This window comes from Crocodylus porosus, unplaced genomic scaffold (assembly GCF_001723895.1).
Source record: "Crocodylus porosus isolate Cpor-Errol unplaced genomic scaffold, CroPor_comp1, whole genome shotgun sequence".
Taxonomy (NCBI): Eukaryota; Metazoa; Chordata; order Crocodylia; family Crocodylidae; genus Crocodylus; species Crocodylus porosus.
Genome location: NW_017728906.1, coordinates 129,082,804 through 129,103,846, shown reverse-complemented (window position 1 = coordinate 129,103,846; position 21,043 = coordinate 129,082,804).

Here is a 21,043-nt window from a genome sequence, read left to right as displayed (position 1 = left end):
TATTCTCCTCCTTGGTGGCTGCCCCCTTCTTCCACCACCTGTAAGCCTCTTTTTTCCCCTGTAGGCTCTCCTGGATTTCCCTGCTCAGCCACAAGGCTTTCTTGGCTCTTTTACCTCCCTTTATATTTACTGTGATGGTACCCCTTTATGTCTGCAGTTAAAAACCCACTATTTCCTTTTAGGGCCATTAAAAAAACCTTGGAAATTAAACCCCCGTCACATGTACAAGTGCCATAGAAATTAAATTGGACTAATTTATTTGGATAGGTCTAAGCTTTCATAGGAAACAGCCTATCTATATAAGTTAAATCTCTTATTCCGGAGGCCAGCTCTATTGGCCTATGCCAGGGGTGAGCAATGATTTTGGATGAAAGGCTGCTTAACAAGTTTTGGTGAGCTATCAAGGGCTGCATAGGTAGTTCCAACCCTTGACAGTTACCCTGCTGCCTTGTCACCATCTTGGCACTGGAAATCCCACCCTCTAACCCCTGACCTTTGCCACTGGAAAGTCTTCCCTTTGTCCCCCGGAAATACTCCTGGGAGGCGGGGGAGGTTGCCATCTTGGAACCCAGAAAAAAACAAATCATACACTAAAAGTCAAACACCTACTGTAACATATTTTAATTTTATTACAAAAATGTTTTTGTCATGGTTTGGGTTTGTGTAGAGTATATAGAGGTGATTGCACAATAACTCAAAAATAAATTCTTAGTTTTGTATATTGGGGGGAAAGGTGAGTACATGTGGTGTGTGCGTGGTGTGTGGGGGGTGAGTGGTATGTGGGGGCTGAGTGGTTTGCCTGGTATGTGGGGTATGTGATATGTGTGTGGAGTGTGTTGGGGGTATGTGTGTGTGCTTTATGTGCTGTGTATGTGGGGTATGTGATGTGTATAGTGTATATGTATATGATAGCTGTATATGGCAGGGTGTGAGGGCTGTGGGTGCATGGTAGGATATAGGGGTGTGTTGTGAGAGGTCATGAGGAGGGGTGGCTATGTGGGGGGGCATAGGGTATGTTGGGGTTGTGTATATATGGGGGGCTGTGGGGGAAGGGTGTAGGTGTGAGGGAGGTTGGGGGGGGTGTGGTGACCCTCCCACACTCCCTCCATGGTGCAGCTGCAGGTGGGCACTCAGGGCACAGGAGTCTGGTGGGGTGTGGCTCCAGCCAGCGCTACACATCACAGCGAGGGGCTCAGCCTCTGCTTGGCTGCCTGTGTCTCTGGCACTCCCTGCCATTCACGTTCAGGCCCTGCATTAGCACAGCAGGGAGGGAAGCCTCACATGTTGGAGCCAGGTGCCTTCCCTGCCAGGGCTGCGCAGCACCAGAGAGAAGCCCCAGGTGCTGGAGCTGGCTTCGTTTCCTGCAGGGGCTATGTTGCATGGGAGGGAAGCCCCAGGCAGGGAAGGCAGCTAGCTCCAGAACCTGAAGTTTCTCTCTGGTGCTGCACAGTCCTAGCAGGGAAGACACCTGGCTCCAGTATGTGGGAGTGCACCTGGATCCCTGCTGTGTGAGTGCAGGGGCTGCGCATGAGTGGCAGGAAGCACTGGCAATACAGGCAGCTGTGCAAAGTCTGTGCCACTCACTGCAATATGCAAGGCTGGCCAGAGCTGCACCCCACTTGGACGCCTGAGCCCTGAGTGCCCCACCTGCTGCTGCTGCTGCCACCACTTGCCAGGGCTGCACACCATGGGGGGCATGTGGGGGTTTCCACACCCCCTACTTTCCATCACACCTACACAATACCCACCCCAGCTCCATGCTGCTGCTGCCCCTGTCCCCCTGGGTGTGGGATCTGCACTGCCACCAGTCCCAGCCCCATGCTCTGGGCTCCCTCCCAGCTGCAGCCTCATCCCCATCCCCATCCCTATCCCCATCCCCATCCCCACTGCTTCCCTACCTGCTGCCCAAGCCAGCAAGAGACTGGGGAAGTAAGCAGGTCCCAGGGGCTGTGGCAGCAGCAGCCCTGCATAGAAGCTGTACACTGGTTGGTCAGGCCCTTCCACCCATGAGGGTGGGAGCCAGGCAATAGGGTATGTTTTTGGGACTGTGTGTACACATGGGTGCCTCACTCCCACCCTTGTAGGCAGAAATGGGCAGGTCACAATGTGTTGCGGGGGCTCCATGGGCCAGATGAAAGTATTTGGTGTGCCACATCTGGCCCGTGGGCTGTATTTTGCCTGCCCCGGCCTACGTGCAGTTCATAGTGATATAACAATGAAGGGCCATTCAGACCAGTTACAGTGCATCTAATAATGTTCACTACATTGTTAAAGTGCCATGAAGGTCTCCAGGGGAACTGTGAAAATGTCAGCTAAAGACCTCTGATCAGGTCCTCCAGGTTGGGAGTAGTGCAGGGAGTTGGTACCTCACCCATGTTAAAAATTTCAATTATAGTTTATAAGAGAAGAAACCAGATGGAAAAAATGGTCTGAAAGCTTTTGAAGTTGGAACAGGCAATGATGCATAGATCATACAGTGAAGACAATGCTGATTATGACAAAAGGTTGTAAAAAATTTAAAAAAACAAATTAATCTTTCACAGCAAAGCGTGTGTTCAACTAGTTTTGTCAAATGCTACATCTGATGTAATAGGCTGTTGCCTATGAAAGCATCTCTCTCTCTGTACTAGTACTGTAAGTCTCTAAGGTGCCACACTCCCCTATCTTCCACCTGACTTCAGACTAACACAGCTAACTACCTTCCCCAGATATTGAAGAGAGATCCTGGTGTATGTTTGGGTTGTAAATGTCACTCAAATGGCCATTCAAGTCAATATGTATTGTTCATTGCATGGAGAAAAATCCATCTGCTCAGAATTAGTTTAACCTAAATTTCTGTTTATTCCCCAGTGTCCTGTTATTTCTGAACTCAACACAGGAACTTGGAACTCTTTGTATTGCTTAATATTTTCTATATTTCAATTCAAAACATTTTTCTGTGATAAAGGTACAGTAGATTTATAATACATCTATCTGAGTTATATTTGTCCAACTTCTTGTTTTCTTTGCTTTGTTTTTACCTTTGTAGTGCCTTTGACAGTTATATGGAGACATGATAATATCTTCATAGCTAAAGGAAGAGGAAAAAGGCAGTTATGTTGCCTTATAATATAGAGGAGTTGTACATATGTTTGGAGGTGCACTACGAAGTGGGAGGTAGGCCTCTTGAAAACCTCTGGGTAAAGGTCGGAGCAGCAGGGTGTGTCACAATGAGCAGGTGGTGTACACTATTAAAACAGGAGGAAGAGGTAGACAAGGCCTTATTTAAATGACTGATGGAAGCTTCTAAATCACAGGACCTGGTTTTCACAGGGAACTTTAATGATCATGACATCTTCTGGGAGGGGAATACACAGCAGTGTACAGGCATCCCAGCAAATTCTTGGAGTGTGTTGGGGGTACCTTTTGGCACAGGTGGTAGAGAGGGCAGCTAGAGAGTAAGTTCTTATCAAATTGCTGCTCACAAACAGAGGAATTGGTTGAGACTGTGAAAATGAAAGCAAACTTAATAAGTAGGTGGAAGGCAGAAAAGAAAAAACGGTTGGAGTTCAAGATTCGAAGAAAACGAATGAAGGAGAGTATAACAGGGTACACCTCAAAGGGTGGTCATCTCACCCCCTAGTGGCTGTATGGCACCTGTCTGCCTACCCCAGCCTTATCTGGCTCCTCCCTCTCTGTCCTGCCACGTCTTGACGTTATGGTTAGAGTGATGGTGACCAGAGTCTAGCTGATCGTGCCTCCTCCTCCTCCTCCAACTACTGACCTGTTTGAATAGTGTAGAGATGGCCTCTTCTCCCTCCTTGGCTGGGGCTCCAACCCTGTTGTGTCCCAGCCCACCTAACATGAGTCAGGGCCTCTAGGTCCTTTGGGGCTCTAACCCCTTTCTGTGCCTCCGCCTGGCAGAGGCAGCTGCCTATCTTCCTCTCTGAGATTAACAAGAAAAAAGAGGAAAGGGTAAATAAAAAAAAGGTGTGGGGCACAGCTCCACAGCCTTCATACCTCCCCTCACAGCCACCACAGTCTATTGGGTGTTACCAATCAACAAGCAAGGAAAAAAAAAAAAAAAAAGCAAACCCCTCTTGGGTCAACATAAATGGTCCTTGGTTGGTTCCTGCTCCCCTGGGCCCTTCCTGGGCCAATATAAAGTTCCAAATCCCCTGGGCCCACCCACTCCCCAGGACTCCCCCTGGGTTAACAGAAATATTGGTCACTCTTTCAGGTGCAAGTCAGTCCCCCAGACTCTCCCTTGATTAATATAAATAGTCCCTGGCCATCTGGATGCACTCACTCCCTTCCTATCATCAGGGTCTCCTCTTAGGCTGCAGTTCTTTCTCTGGGCTTGTATTTGTTTTTGCATCCCTCAAAGGCTCAATCCTTCTTTGCTGCAGGGCCAGTCATCCTGCCCTCTTTAAACAACTGACAGAAGTTTCCAAATCAGCGAATAAATTCCTGAGGAAATCCCCATGCCTCCCTGTCAATGGCATGCCTGGCTGGAGTACTAGCAAGACCTAGTATCCTCCCCTCCATAGTACCGTGAAACAACCTGTTGTTCTTTTGAAAACAGAGCTTATGTAAAAGAGACTTTTTCATAGAAGTTAATTTTCAAATGCTACGGTATGACTTGCATCACTTTGGATGAACCTCCTTGTCCCTCCAGACAGTTGTGGTGCATGCTGGGGGGAGCAGTTTTCATTCTTGCCTTAGACTTTGTGCACTGGTGCTGACTTCGATTGGTGTGGATAGGTGAGTTGGCTTGTTCCCTGCCTGAAATGCAAGAGTGAGTGTAGTGGCTTTTTACCCCCACCACTTCCTCCCCAGATAAGGGATCACCATCTAAAATCTTGCAGGAAGCTGGTTTAGACGGTGGGGTGAATAAAGCTTTTGGTCTTCAATTCAGTATTTCAGCAATTCAGCAATGCTGATAAATATCTTTACTCATTTTCTTCTGGATAAATGCCCAGATTTCTACCTCTCCCTGAATTCTAGGTCATGATACCAGATGTGCTCATTCATTTTAATTCTGTACATTTACAATGTCATTTCTATTTTTTCTGAAAGCCTTTACCTGGGGATATGTGCCTGCAACTTGAAGATATTTGATTTGCAGTTCATCCTTTTATGTCTTTATGTTTAAATGTATACTGTCTTCAAGAGTCTGAATCAATTATCACTAAAGTCACTGAGAATTCTTGTTTTTGGATTAATAGGCATTGAGTCAGGGCCCAATAGCTGGTAGCACAAACATTCAAAAGCCCTTTAAAAAAGTTCAAAACTTATTTGATTACAAATTTTTTTCACGCCTATTTTTAATTAGCCCTGGGTTGGTTTGTTTTATACCTTTTTAAAGTAATTAAATTTTTCCTACTCCTTGGAAAAAGTGCTTTATTGCCAAAAGAAATAAATTCAAACTGCTGCCTGCAGACTTGTATACAGCATGGGGAGCTATTTCTGAGGCAAGTCTTTTCTTAAAAATAAGATTTCTTGGTACAGAATCAAATGAATAGCAAGCAAGTATCTCTGTGTTTGGGATAAACATGAAACTATTATGATGTGACTAGAAACTTCTTCACTAGGCAGGAAAATATGCTTTTGTGTTTCTTAAGCTATTTGCTTTTCATGCTTTCTTCACCTGCTGTTTGAATATAGACTAATAGGTTACCAAATAACTTTGCTTTACATTCCAGGAACAGAAATCTGATATAAACCAGAGATTAAGATTTCAAAAACATTTTTCTACTATTTTATATAAACATATACAGTCTGGAATTTAGTACAAATTGCAGATTCTAGAAGTGTTCTGTGTTTTTCAAATCATTCATTTTCAAATAATTTTTCAAGAGTAGCACGTGACGATACCATTGGGCCTGGGACTAGACCAATATACAGTAACGTACTGTTACAGGCTGAAACAAATGTAATTGAACATAGCTGGTGTAAGAGCCACCTTACCTTCAACAAGACTTGTAAATAAAGGTCTTTTGAATAAATTGATATCAATTCTGTTCCTTTATGGACCAACTAGCTGAAACACTGGGTACCCAAACATGTACTCTGATGTGTTTTGATTAGAATGAGTAATCGGGTCTGGTGGAGCACTTTACATACAAGACTCCAGCATGGTGCAGCGTCTCATGTATTCAGCACCCTGTGCTTCAAAACGGTGGTGAAGGTGCTTTAACTAAAAGTGCTCCCGAGGTCCACTCTCATTAAAACACCCCCACCCCACCCTGGAGCATGTGTATAGGCAACCACTGTGGCCCCTCACTCAAAACAAAGCTACATGCAAGGCTGGAGTCATGCAGCTGGTAGTTGAGTTAGTTTATGGGATTTCACAGTAATCTAAAAACAAACTCATGGCATGATGTAATTAGGACAATGTGTCCATGCATGAGAGAATGAGAAACACCAGGGAAGAGAAGATTCAGCTATAACAAGCTGTGGGAGTAGACCTTTCAGGAACAGCCTGTAAAGATCATTTAGGTCTGAGGCAGAGGTTTTATAAACCAGTTTGACCCAAATCAGTTAAGTCTGATACTAAATTCAACCACATTTATCTTATCTCATTTTGAATCTGGTGTATGTGCATTGAGCTTTTGTTCTGGTACAGGTTTAAACCAGTTTCTGAAGACTTAAACCAGTTTATATGAAACTTCTGTCCCTAGCCTTAGGGCTCAGTTCTGGCTGAAAGAGACTTAGAACTACAAGCAAAGAAACTGTACTTCTTTGATTCCTCTAGTGTTCAAGGAAACAGGACTTCCTCCCATTCATTGTAAATAAATGATATCCCATGAAAGGAACACCTGGTTCCATTATCAATTTCTCCTCAAACTGAAACAGCCTACAAACCAAATTTGGCTGACAATGGCCATCAAAGAGGTAATGATGCATTTGAAATCCCAGGTTCTTTAAATATATCTTATTAAAGTTAGCAAATCTTCCTTAGTAATCTGTGAACCTTCCTTGTTGACTTATATTGCAATAAAGTGTAGGAACAAGGACATGATTCAGGAGAAAGGAATTTGGACACAAGTAATTCTATTTTGCATGACAATATGCTTGAGAGTCAAGTTCTTTGTGATGGATCCAATGTACACATTAATAAAGGAAATAATGCTTAACTCACTCCCTTTTTATGCCTCTCTTTTTGTGCTTCTCTAACTCAGCAGTTGTGGATACCACATTATTAATGGTTGATTTGGGAATATGCCCACAAAAGCCACTCACTCAGGTAGTTAAGATTATAATGCATTATTTTAACTGTATTTGTAATACTTTACTAAGGGAAATGTCACCAATTATTCCCAGTCTGATTGTTAATGCTACTTAAAACTTCAAAACAATAATAACTATAGAGTTTCCTTCTCATGTACTCACATTAACACTCCTTTTTAGTAGTGTAATGAATTCATTTCAAAGTAAATAATAGAATTAAATACATGAGCCAAAAGGATTGGATCAGCACTGTGAACTTCTTCACTGGTAATGAATCTTGCTTTAATAAGCGATTAGAGTTTATGAGTTCCTCAGGGCCAGCCTTACAGGTGGGTGATGTGGGAGACTGCCCAAGGCACCGCGGTCAAGGGGCATGACACAAACACACACACATACTCTGCCTCCACTCCCTTCCTAACTGCCTTTGTCTCTGTCTGCAGCAGTGTCACCGATCTGGAGCGGGGTGGAATTGGCCAGCTGCAGGGCTCTGTGATGATGATGCCATGCCACTACCTGCTGAGCAGAGCCCGCTGCCCCATGCCTGCCACTGGCTCTGTGAGTCCTACTACTTACGCATGAGTAGGCTTGGCAGAATTCATTTTTTATCACTAAACGTCAAGAAACATGGAGTTCACCTCACACTCACAGGCTGACGAAAAATATTTCCATTATTAATAATAAAAAAGAGAAGAACAGAAGGGAGTTGCAGGCTGGAATATAGAGGACAGGACTCTTGAAAGAGAAAAACAGCAGGTGGTATAATGACTCGTCAATTAAGCAATTAGTTGCTCATACACAGGTGCCAGAAAGGGGGCAGGAGGGAGATAACATGTTACTTAAACCCCTACTCAAAGCCCAGAGGGGTGGGAAGTGAAGCAGCCTACTGTTGAGACTGGTACATAGAGAAAAACACTCCAATTAGAAAGGATTCAAATTTTGGTGTTTCTTTAGCCGTTTTTCTTTTTTTGCCATCCTGGGTATGGAAGATCTTTATGCTGTTAATGTGGTTTAAAATTTTTCACTTTCTTTATGAATGTACTACCAAATGAACAGAACAATTTAAGGCAGGTATTTTTTTTTTGATTTATGGATATTTACTTTTTATATTTTGACATGTAATTTTTATAAGTTTTTTTAACAACATACTGTCATTACTAAATTGTCTGCCCCCACACCCAGTTTTGCACAATCCTGAAATTTTAAATTGATAAAATCAAAATTTTTATCTAGGATTCTGGACGGACTCAGGAGAGGCACCGCTAGGCCTAGGGTCAGGGAGGACTGAGTTAGGGAACTTCTGGTGGGACTGGATGTGTTTAAATCAGCAGGTCCAGATGATCTCCACCCCAGGGTGGTGAGAGAATTGACAGGGGTCATTGCGGGGCCCCTGGCATGGCTTTATGAGCACTCGTGGTGCTCTGGTGTGGTGCCAGAGGACTAGAAAAAGGCCAAATGTGGTCCCCATTTTCAAAAAAGGGAGGAAGGAGGACCCACGTAACTATAGGCCTGTTAGTCTTACCTTGGTCCTGGGGAAGCTCTTTGAGAAAATTATCCGGGAGCATATCTGTGAGGGACCAGCAGGGGAGATTATGCTTAGGGGCAATTGACATGGGTTCATTAGGGGCAGGTCCTGTCAGACCAACCTGGTTGTCTTTTATGATCCTTGGACGCAGGAGTCACGGTGGATGTAGTCTTTCTGGACTTTAGGAAGGCCTTTAACACTGTCTCTCACCCCATTCTCTTTAAAAAACTAGGCAACTGTGGCAGTGATGCCTACACAGTCAGATGGGTCACAAATTGGCTAGAGGGCTGTACCCAGAGAGTGGTAGTGGATGCGTCATTTTCAACCAGGAGGGATGTGGGTGGTGGAGTCCCCCAGGGCTCGGTCCTCAGGCCTATACTGTTCAACATCTTCACTAGCTACTTGGATGAGGGGGTGAAAAGCACCTTGTTCAAATTCACGGATGACACTAGGATGTGGGGAGAGGCAGGCACGCTAGAAGGGAGGGACAAGTTACAGCTAGAGCTGGACAGGTTACAGGGATGGGCGGATGAGAATAGGATGGGATTCAATACTGACAAGTGCAGGGTACTGCACCTAGGGAGAAAGAACCAGCAGCATACCTATAGGCTGAGGAACTCCCTTCTTGTCAGCACAGAGGCAAAAAGGGATCTTAGATTCATTATTGATTCCAAGATGAACATGGGCTGCCAATGTGAGGACGTGGTCAGTAAGGTTAACTAGACCTTGTCATGCATCCACAGATGTATCACGAGCAGGTCCAAAGAGGTGATCCTCCCACTCTATGCAATATTGGTCAGGCTGCAGTTGGTGTACTGCATCCAGTTCTGGGCACCGCACTTCAGGAGGGATGTGGACAGCATGGAGAGGGTCCAGAGGAGGGCCACTCACATGGTCAGGGGGCAGCAAGTCAGGCCTTATGAGGAGAGGCTACGGGACCTGAACCTGTTCAGCCTCCACAAGAGAAGGCTGAGGGGGAATCTGGTGGCCATCTATAAACTTACTGAGGGGACCAACAGGGAATGGGAGAGACACTATTCCCTTGAGCACTACCTGGAGTAACTAGGAATAATGACCACAAGTTGATTGAGAGTAGGTTCAGGCTAGACATTGGGAAGCACTACTTTACAGTCAGGGTGGCTAGGATCTGGAACCAACTTCCAAGGGAAGTACCAACCCAGAATAGAGTTGTGGCATTTAGGAGTTTGTGGTTAGAAAGGGGGCTTGAATATCTTGAAATGCACGGACCCCCATGGACGTCCTGTGTTTGTGCAATGGAATGGGGAGAAGGCAAAAGGTCTCCCATTTCATGGTGAATCCATGAAGAAGTCAACCGCTTACATGGTCTTGGTATTCACTTCAATGCAAGGCCTGTTCCTGGCAAGCATTAATAGCTTGTTCAAATAGTGTAGTGTACCATTTCCCAAACTTTTGATATCTGGGCACACTTTTTTCTGGATTAAAATTTGCAGTACACTTCACTAACACCTGAAAAGGGGAGCAGAGAAGTGGCACGAATGCACTTTGAAGATGCCTGATCCTGGTGTAGCTCCCCAGTGGCTGGAAGGTACACATGTGGCAAATCCACTGGGAGAAATGATGGCAATTCAGGCATGGGGAAAGCCATCCTTGGGGAGATGGAGTCGGACTGAACTGTCACGGAGCCACTTGCTGTGTGCCGTGAGACCAAGGTGGGGTGGGGGGAGGTTGTAAAGAAACTCCATGCAGTTCTGGGAAGCTAACAAGTGAAAGTATGGCTGGGGTGGGTTGGGGAGGGGGATGTAGGAACACTTGTTGGCAAGGGCTCCTCAGAACTCAATGTGGTGGGGCTGGGCAAGAGGTCTCCTGACTGCCTGTAATTACGTAGTCCTGAGAAGGGAGGGGAGGTGACCTGCACCTACCTGCCCAGTGGGAGGGCATGGCTTGTGTGCAGAGCAGGGCACAGCAGAGTGTAGAACTGAGTGCCCAGGTGTGTAGCATGGCCATGTCCCCAGGGTGCAGGCTGTGTGTGGCAGAAGCACTTTGCAGATGTCCATTCCTGGTGCCTCTTTTCCTAAATGCCCCCTCCCCAGATGCAGCATACACTGCACTCTTCTGTGCCCTGCTGTGCACATCCTATGCCCCCCAACTTAACATGTACAAAAAGAAAAAAGAAAGAAAGTAAAATATCATTTTTCATGGCACGCTTCTGCCCCTCTCATAGTACACTAGTGTGTCACAGTATACTCTTTGTGAATCACTGATATTTGCAGAGTAAGAAGAGAGAAAGCTTCAGCTGCAGAAGGAGGGAAATGTCATTTCTAAGTGTATACTAAGGGATGTAGCTCTTCTATTCACTGGAAGGCTTTGGGAGTTATACTATTGTATGTGTTCAAGGCTGAACTAAGACCTTATTCATGCAGTCTAGAAGAGTATCACTGAATTATTGTACTTCCCAGAGTTTAAATCCCTCTTAAGGCTGCTCCTGGGTGTTTCAGATCCATACAACACAATAGGTAGGCCATGACTTAATAGCATGATAGAGCTTATAGTTAGCACTCAAAAAGAAAAGCCACACCTCCATCTACTACTTGTAATAATTGTTAATACAGAAAAGAAGAGTAACAGTAGTAGCTCCCTTATTCATTCCTAATCTATTGGTAGCTACTCAGTCAGCACATATACACATGCAATTAATGCACATGAATAAACCGGTGCATGTTCAATCGCTGTTTGAATGCGCGCCTAGGAGCAATTAACATGCAGCACATGGAGCCTGGTTGGCACAGCCCTGGCTGGCAGGGTGCCCCTGGTGTCAGTCTGCCAGCCCAGGGCTATTCCAACCCAGCTCAACGTGTTGGGGCACAAGGGTACTTCAGTGCAGGGCTAGGCAGCAGGTAGTGCCCACACTGAAGCACCCTCGTGCCCCTGCTAGCTGGATCAACCTCTACACATGCACTGCTGTGCATGAAAAAACTGCACCAGGGTAGTACCTGTATGTACGTGTAGGATTAGTATTTGTATTTACTACTGCTACCCTTCTTCAGAGTGTATTAGTTTTCTGTGCCCTAATAACAGTGCATGTGTATATGCTGAGATGTTTACTGTGGAGCTAATTAGTCCGCTGCTCAGTAAATATCTCATGTAGACATGCCCAATGTGAAACATCTGAGACCTTTCATTGTGTCCTCAGCATGAGCTTATTTGTACATTAATTTATTTGAAGGAAAGAGCCTTGTTACTAAAAATAATGAATTAAAAGGCAATGATATGGGCACAGTGTCTAAGACAATTGTTGACTCGTTATTACTGGTGTTCTGGAGTCCAGGCTCTCTAAATTTATAATGTTCCTCCTTCTCTCAATTGATCTCTAATTTATACTGTTCCTTTCACTGGCCTCACAATAAAGGCAGGATCCCTGGTTGTTGGTGTACTGTCTTTCTGGTATTTGACACCAACTGACTAATGACATCTAACTGCCGTACGCTTTCTAAAAATGCCTTTCCACGCCTCTTTGACATTACTCTGTTAATTTTTCCTACTGAATTCAAAGTTTCTCCAGTTGATTTTATTTATTGTCATGTACTACCTATTGCTGTGTACTAGACCCAATTCTCATTTCCTCGTATAAATGAATAGGAAATAGGTCCAAATTCAGTGATGTACAGTGGCTGTTTTGTACCACACCGGCAATGCAAAACTGCCAGACTGTTGGGTTTGCATTATTCGTGGCAGAAGTGTACCCTATTGGTTTCAGCACTATTGCTTCATCTATAAATAAATATTTTAGGTAAAACCAGTATGGCTTTCAATAGTCTCCTATGTAGTGTTACTGACATGACAACTTAAAACTTATCTTTTCAGGTGTTTTTCTCTTTCTCTCTCTCTCTCTCATATGCATAAATTATAGCAAACGTAAGATGGCAAATGACTTCTGTAAATGCTTATTAACTCTTCAGAGAATATGGCTCATTATTCCATCTCTCATAAATAGTATTGCAACCTAATATAGTAAAGGATAATGATTCTTTCACTGTCATAGAAGTTGATCAGTAAAAGTTTGTTTTCCTTCTGTTGTCCTTTATTGATGACTCACTTTATGAGAGCCTGCATAATTTCTGTGGTAAGGTGGAGCCTCTCATTTCTGAGCAATTGGAAGAGAAAATGCATCAGTAAATAGGTAACTGTTGGGATTTTAGAAAATGAGCTGAAAATAGGAAAAGGTGTTCAATAGAAAATATTGGCCTGATTTTATTATTTTAAAATTGCTAGTAATTCCTATCCCCGGGTTTTTAACGTCAGAATATGTCTGTCTAACAGCTAGTAGGTATATCTTTATTTTTCACAATTTCTCCCAAGCTTTTGTCAATGCTCAAAAAACTATCAAAGTCTTTCAATTTAAGTAGTGCCTTTGTGTTTTTCAGGTCCCCTTTTTACCATGGGACAAGTGAGTAATCTTGCTTGAGGATTTTTTTTAAGCATAAACTTCTTTAGTAGCAACCATAAGGAATCATACACTTTCAGGAACATTACAGCATAGGGAGGAATCCCCACTCCCTTATCACTATATAGTATATGATGTGTTATTAAATAATTACTGCTCTCTGCACAGGAATATAGTTAATTGTCCTTAATCAACTTACATCACCTCAGGGCATTACCTCCGTCAAGGCTGTAATACTGTATCTTGTAACTATGTATTTAGGTACATTTCAAGTGTACATTATTGATCCAGCATACCATTAAGAGCTAATGTTTACATATCTTTGACACAATAATGGCCTATGATGTAATTCTATGCTCAGAGACTTTTACATGATGGTATATGTTGTCCAGGAACAACTCACTGTATGGACTCTTGATGATATGTTATAAGACCTTCACAGAAAATCATCCCCTATTGAATCAATACACCAGCCATGAGTCATATTGTACACCAGGCTCATTTTGAAATGAGAGAACTATCAAAATCAATAAAGTAAGTAATTTTGCATTTTTTCCCAATAATAATAAATGAATGAATTATATTAAACCCCATATATGCATCACACTCTAGTCCACCCAACATAATAGATCAAATGAATATTATATTTAGGTACATATTATTATGACAGTTAAAAGTTCTTTCATGGCATTTGTTATGCTGCTTTCCCATCAACAAAAAAGCCAAATACATTTTTTGCATCAGTTTTTAAGATTAAGACAAACAAAGCAAATATGAATACTCCATGAGAGACAAGGACCACACTAAATCATGTGCAATATTCTGCACCTGAACTAAAACACAAAATGCCTCTTTCCCCATAGCTGTTTCTTTCGAGATGGCTCTACTTTGAAAAAAACACAAAATTTATAATACAACATTTCTTTAGTTATATCCATCCCTTTTAGCCTCTTGCTTCATCTGTATCCTGGTATATCACAACATAGTAGTGTATACAATGGGCACTGAAAGACATGGGGGAAAAAACATGCTTGAGTGGAAGCAGCAATGCATTACTTCAACCCAGCTCTGCAGTTACTATGCAAGTACTAAATGACTGTGCAGTAAAAACTGTGCAGTTAGGTACATGTGTAGAAGTGCCCAGTGAGACACTGAATTAAGAATGAACCACTCATCCATTTGCTCACACTTCTGGGCATGCACTGGGCTCAGTGCAGGAGCGTGCTGGGTTTAAAGTAAAGACCCTTTTTTTTCCACATCTGCAAGCAGCCAATAATAATAATAAACATAATTTAATCTACAATTTATAGGGATAATTGGAGCAATCCTAAAATTTTCCATTATAAAATATGTTTTTGGCCTTTTTTGAGTAGCTATGATTTCTTCATTGTAAAGGATGGAGTTAGACTGTTGTCAGTGGTGGCAGATGACAGAACAAGGAGCAACGGTCTCAAGTTGCATCAAGGGAAGTTTAGGTTAGATAGTAAGAAAAACTTTCTCATGAGGAGGGTAGCAAAGCACTGGAACAGGTTAGCCAGAGAGGTTGTGGACTCTCCATCCTTGGAGGTTTTTAAGACCTAGCTAGACAAAGCCTTGGGTGTGATGATCTAGTTGGGGATGGTCTTGCTTTGAGCAGGGGATTGGACTAGATGAACTCCTGGACTAAATACAGACAGTTAAAAAGCCCAAGGCTGAATTGATTCAGTCTTCACAGGTTAGTCTAAGCTGCATAGATTGAACTGATAAGCAAGTGAGCAGACATTCACTTTCGATTTCAGAAATGCAGCTACATGCCTGCAGTGGCCCAGGCCAGAAGCTGGGGGGTGCTAGAGCACACCTTCCTGCTTGGCTGGAGTAGACAGCTTGGGCCAAGGGTAGTCCACCAAACCTGCAATGGGGTTTGTGGGGGAGATGCAGAGCATCCTGGGATGCTGGGGGACTGTGAGTTAACTTGAATCTGAAGGGGATGTCAGACAGGTGTTCAATAAATTGATTTAACCTAAATGAGTCAAATCTGATACTACATCCATCCATGTTCATCTTAAACCAGATTTGGCCATTTTGAAAGCAGTCTATGTGCACTGAACTTCCGTTGTGTTACAAATTTGAACCAGTTTCTGATTACTTATACTGGTTTATGTGTAATTTTTGTCTCCTAGCCCTGAGGTCCCTTCTAACCCTAATTTTCTATGATTCTATATTCAAAGGATGGGCTGGCACCACTGTCAAAGCAACAGAAATATACAAGGCACTGGGGAAGCCTCAGAGCAGTCAGAGTGTCTGTATTGCGAAGGAGATTTGAAGGTAGCGAAGTGGTCTTTTTCCTACCTAATGCACCCAGTTTCTTTGACCTCAATACATAGGCCCAGGTACTCATGCCTTCCCTGGGTGGAAAGGGGAGAACAGGAAAGAGAGAGAGAGAGAGTCAATTCACTGGGCTGAGCTCCTCTATGACCGCTCCGAGACATAAGAGCCCTGTCTATACAGAGCTCTCGACAGAGGCAGAAGAGAGTAGAATTAAGACTGCAGAGCCAGCCATAAACCTTCTGAGTGCTTGATACTGAAACCTAAATCATTTTCTTTTTAATTTATTTTGCATGGGATCATATCAGGGATACCATTTTTCAACAAGATTAGCAGCTGCTGCCATAAAATCAAATAGTAAATACTGGGGGTGTTGAAACCAGTGATATATTTTATTTTTAAATTGATCTTTGAGAATGGAACAAATAATTTCTTTGGGAATAATTCCAAGGAGAATATACCTCATGCCACATATTATTCCCTATTTTCCATGTTTTAGGAAATCTTGACATTGAAACCACCACTATGAAAAATAACTTTTATAAAGTGCTGTGTTGACTGTAATCATAAAATCCTTGTACAGTAGTGCCTAAACCATTTCTATCCAGGTGGTCTGCAACCTGTTTAATTCACAGTGGGTGCATCTACATGAGTTGCCACATTGCTTTGGCAGCAAACTATGGAGATGTAGCTCATCACTATGGTGACGTAGCATTGGTGGGCACAAACCCTGATGCTGACGCTACTGCATAGCAGGGTTAGAAACAACCCATGTGCCACCAGGACTGTGCAGTATTGGCAGTTACTATGCAGTCATGTAGTACTTTTAGAACTAAAGTACATTTAGAGCTAAAGCAAGTACTAAATGACTGTGCAGTAAAAACTGTGCAGTCAGGCACACATGTAGAAGTGTCCAGTGAGATACTGAATTAAGAACGAACTGCTTATCTGTTCGCTTTTATATCAAGGAGGGCTGCTACTACAGTCAGTTACTGCTCAACAATGGGCCAGCACAGGTGATTAGAGAAGTGGTACCCTTTGAAATAAAGCCCATAACAATACACTGGAGCATCTCCAAAGCCCCGCATAAGTATTTGCTCTGTCTGTGTATACCCGTGGTTACTATGCAAGCATACTTCTTTACAAGGGAGGAGGGGAGGGATTAAGAATGATATGGGAAATGATATGGGTTATACTGCACAACAAAAAATGAAGGGTTAAATCTCACCTAATGTAAACTGGCATAGCTCCATTAGCTTTCATGTAGCTTCACCAGTTTATATTCATTGAGAATCTGGCTCAAAGTTTAATGAGTGAATTAGGAATTCTGGAAAGAATATTATTTAATTACAATGACAATAATGGTAACCTGTAATCAAATATTGTCTCAACTCACTGAAGTGTAATGAAGCAATCAAAATCAGATTATACGTATCTTAATCTTAATATCCAAGTCACCTTGTAAGAATAGTAACATTTTTCTCTATGTGCAACCTTCCACCTAAATATCCTATTGCCTTTTACAAACATTAATTAATTGAATTTAACAATATCCTCCTGTTAGCTCAAAGCTACAAAAGAAGAAATCAAGGTAGCAGCAGTTCAAAACACTTGCCCAAGAGCTCAGTAAGGAAAATAATCCATGGAACAAAAGTACCTTTGGTCCAGGTAGGTGTCTCTTCCATTTAAAGCAATTTGTGTTGTACCTGCCTATTCTAGGGGTAAACCTGGCTTTATGTTTTCTGATTTCTGTCTTGGGTCTTAACCATAAGACCATACTTTAAATTATGAATTATAAACAACATTCAGAGACAGGATGCTTTAGTGATCAGGGTACTAGTCTAGTACTTTATGAGGTCTGAATCCAAATCTCTGTTTAGCCACAGAATCCCTTCGTGACCTTGGGCAAGTAATTTAGGGCCAAATCCAGATTGGTCTCTTAAGTAGTTGTAATTTAAGATGTCACAGTACCTAAAAGGTAAACACCTGATCTTGGGAGGATGATTCAAATAAATAGTTAGGCACTTGTGCAGTTCATGTTAAGACCTCTCCAAATGGCAGTTCAGGGAGTTGTGGATATTGTGTAGAGAGCTGCCTACAACTAGCCACTAAGAAGCACTGAGTGCAGGGTTTTGCCACTCTTTGGATCTTAGGGCCCAGACTCAGCACTGTGCTTATAATCCAAAGCACAGAGTTTGCTTTGGAGAGTTAATGCCTAATAGGGCTGTGCAAAGCTTCGGTTGCTGATTCAATTCGGAGGAGATATGGCCTGATTTGGAGCTGAATCTCCAAATCTGAATCAAGCTGGGAGACCAACGAAAAGGTCTGAATTGATCCGAAGCTTCTGAATCAATTCAGAAAAGATTCAGAGAAGATTTGAAGATTCAAAGATTTGGGCAGTCCCTACCCACCGCTGCAGGGAGCTGGACCCAGGCTCCATGCTAGTAAGTAGGAGATGGGGGGAGGAGGCTGCAGGAAGTGGGTGGGGGCCATGGGGGACCCTCCTGAGCACCCTTCAGCCCCTTTCCCCTCTCCCAGCCCCGTCAATGGCTACTCTGCCCAGCCCCAGCATCCTGGAATTTAAAAAAAAAAAAAAAAAGCCCCACACTTACCAGATGCTGCAGTAGCTGTTGGGGCCTCTTGGGTCTCATAGCAGAGCACCCCCCCCCCAACGCAGCACGGGGCAGTGTGGGGCAGCAGGGATTCTCCCCCTCCCCTGCCTGGCAGGAGCTGGTGAGTGTGGGGTTTTGTTTGGTTTTTTAAGTGCTGGGAAGCTGGGCCAGGTGGGGCAGCCATTGATGGGGCTGGGAGAGTGGGTGGGGGATGGGCCCTATTCAATTTGGAGATTCAGCCAATTCAGTGGTGGCTGAATCTCCAGATCAGATTTGGTTGAATTGATTCAGGACAGTGATTCAAATCACCAAATCGAATCACTGTCCCCCGAATTGGTTGAATCCGAAGTGAATACTCGTCACTTTGCACAGGCCTACTGCCTAACAAACATCATGCTTTTTGTATTAATCTAATGAGAATTCTAGGCCCTCCTGAGTCTGAGAGGATTTAAAGTCATATCTCCCACTTCCTGGGAGAATGCTCTAACTACTAGGCTATAAAATAGTTTGGGTGGGTGTTTCACTCTTCCTGTTGAAACAGGGCCAGTATGTAGCCCAGAATGCAAAAGGTGGGGTGTCAGAAAGATAGCAAGCCAGAAGAGTCCTTACTCTATAGCTGGTTATTTGGACACTCACCTGGATGAGGAGGAGGAGCATGTGAATCTTTCTTTTTGGATTGTGAATATTGTGAGGCAGTTATGAACTAAAATGCCAAAATACTCATAAATACTCTAGCTACTAGGCTATTATTGAAGAAAACTAGCCCCAGAACTGACTCGTGGGGCACTCCACTTGATACCAGCTGTCAACTAAACGTCAAGTCATTGATTACTACTCTCTATGCCTGATAATGCAGACAGTTTGCTTTCTACCTTAAAGTCCCTTCATCCAACCCATACTTCTTTAGCTTCCTTGAGAGAATGTTGTGGGAGACCATATCAAAAACCTAGCTGAAGTCAAGGTATATCACATCCACTGGTCTCTCCACATCTACAGAGCCACTAGGTTGCCTCCCCCATTTAGTAAAGAACCCACACTTTCCCTGATCCTCCTCTTGTTTCTGGCATACTTGTAGAAACCCTTGTTACCCTTCATGTCCCTTGCTAGCTGCAACTCCAATTGTGCTTTGGCCTTCCTGATTTCATCCTTGAATGCCTGAGCACTGCTTTTATACATCCCTCTCCCTCAGTTGTTTGTCAGGTTTCCACTTCTTGTAAGCTTCCTTTTCATGTTTTAGTTTACTGAAGAGGTCCCTGCTAAGCCAAGCTGGTCTTCTGTCATACTTGCTAGTCCTCCTGCACATCAAGATGGCTTGTTCCTGAACTCTCAGTAAGGCTTCTTTAAAGTAAAGCCATGTCTCCTGGACTCCCCTCCCCATCAGACTGGCGTGATAAGGGTAATTTATCATATGATAGGCCACTTTTAAAGCACTCTGCAGCTGTCCATGTGTTTCACAGCATGGCTTTAGAGCACCTTCAGGGGGTTGATAGCATGAACAAGTGTAACTTCTGTCTGTGCCCCTAGATGCCATTTTCACCACAGTGAAAGATTAACAGTCCAGGCCTAGCAGCAGACCCTGGAAGTTGCTGTCTGGTTCCTGATAATATTGTTTCATTTTATTGGATAAGTTTAGTCCCCACGGTACCACAGCAGGGTTCCCAATTATCTGTAGATGTACAGACAGTCCATAAAAAATGGATAAAAGCCGTGGGCAAATGGTGCCTCCCGAGTCTGGGGGCGGGCATCAGATTGCCAATGAGGAGGGCTGTCCCCCAGCCGCCAATCACCAAATCAGTGGAAAAACCAGAAGTATGCTTCTGGTGGCACTTTTGGTTTCATGTCTGGAGCTTCCAGGAGGTGCACAGCTGATCTCAGGGGGTGCGCGTGCACACCCTACACGTTGCCATTGCTAAAAGCACTTGTTCATAAGGTCTGTAAAATTATTTAGATGTCTAAAATGTAAGGATGGTTGCTAAAACCTGCTCTCCTCAGTGTTGCTCACTAAGACCTTTGGGTGTTTCTGGAAATTCATGTATTGCGTGTGTAGGAGGAGGGACAGGTGAAGGGAGGCCTGTATTCTAGAGAGTGAATCTGAGCACAGGGGGTGGGTCTTGGAGTATATCCATGTGCCCCTTACCCAGCAGAATCTGCCACTAGGTGCACAAGTGGGAGTGGAGGCATGGGGGACTCAAGTGCAGGATGGGGACACTCAGATGAGGGATCAGATGAAGGTGCTCCATTTTGGAGAACCTTAGGGAACTTGTATTCCCTGGAGTTAATCTGTCACATGATGCAGCCCATCCCCACCCCAAGAGCTATCTGCAGCAAGGGAGAGGGCAGGGGAGGAGGGTTAGGGTTTGCTTGGCCTGAGCTGGAGCAGGAGTAGATGAATTGGAGTCCCCACATAGTTTCATAGTTTCATAGTTTCTAGGGTCGGAAGGGACCTAAGCAGATCATCGAGTCCGACCCCCTGCCATGGCAGGAAAGAGTACTGGGGTCAAACAACCCCAGCAAGGTGTACATCTAACCTCCTCTTAAAGACCCCCAGGGTAGGAGCCTGCACCATTTCTCTTGGAAGTTGGTTCCAGATACTAGCCACCCTGACTGTGAAGTAGCACCTCCTAATATCTAGCTTAAATCTACCCTCTGCCAGCTTATGACCGTTATTCCTGGTCACTCTTGGTAGTGCTTGGGGGAACAGGGACTTCCCCAGTGCCTGCTGGTCCCCTCTGACTAGCTTGTAACAGGCCACTAGATCCTCCCTCAGCCTTCTCTTGTGGAGGCTGAACAGGTTGAGGTCCCATAGCTTCATATAGGGACTGTCCTGCTGCCCCTGATCATGCAAGTGGCCCTCCTCTGGACCCTCTCCATGTTGTCCACATCCCTCTTGAAGTGCGGCACCCAGAACTGGATGCAGTACTCCAGCTGCAGCCTGACCAGTGCCGCATAGAGGGGGAGGATCACCTCCTT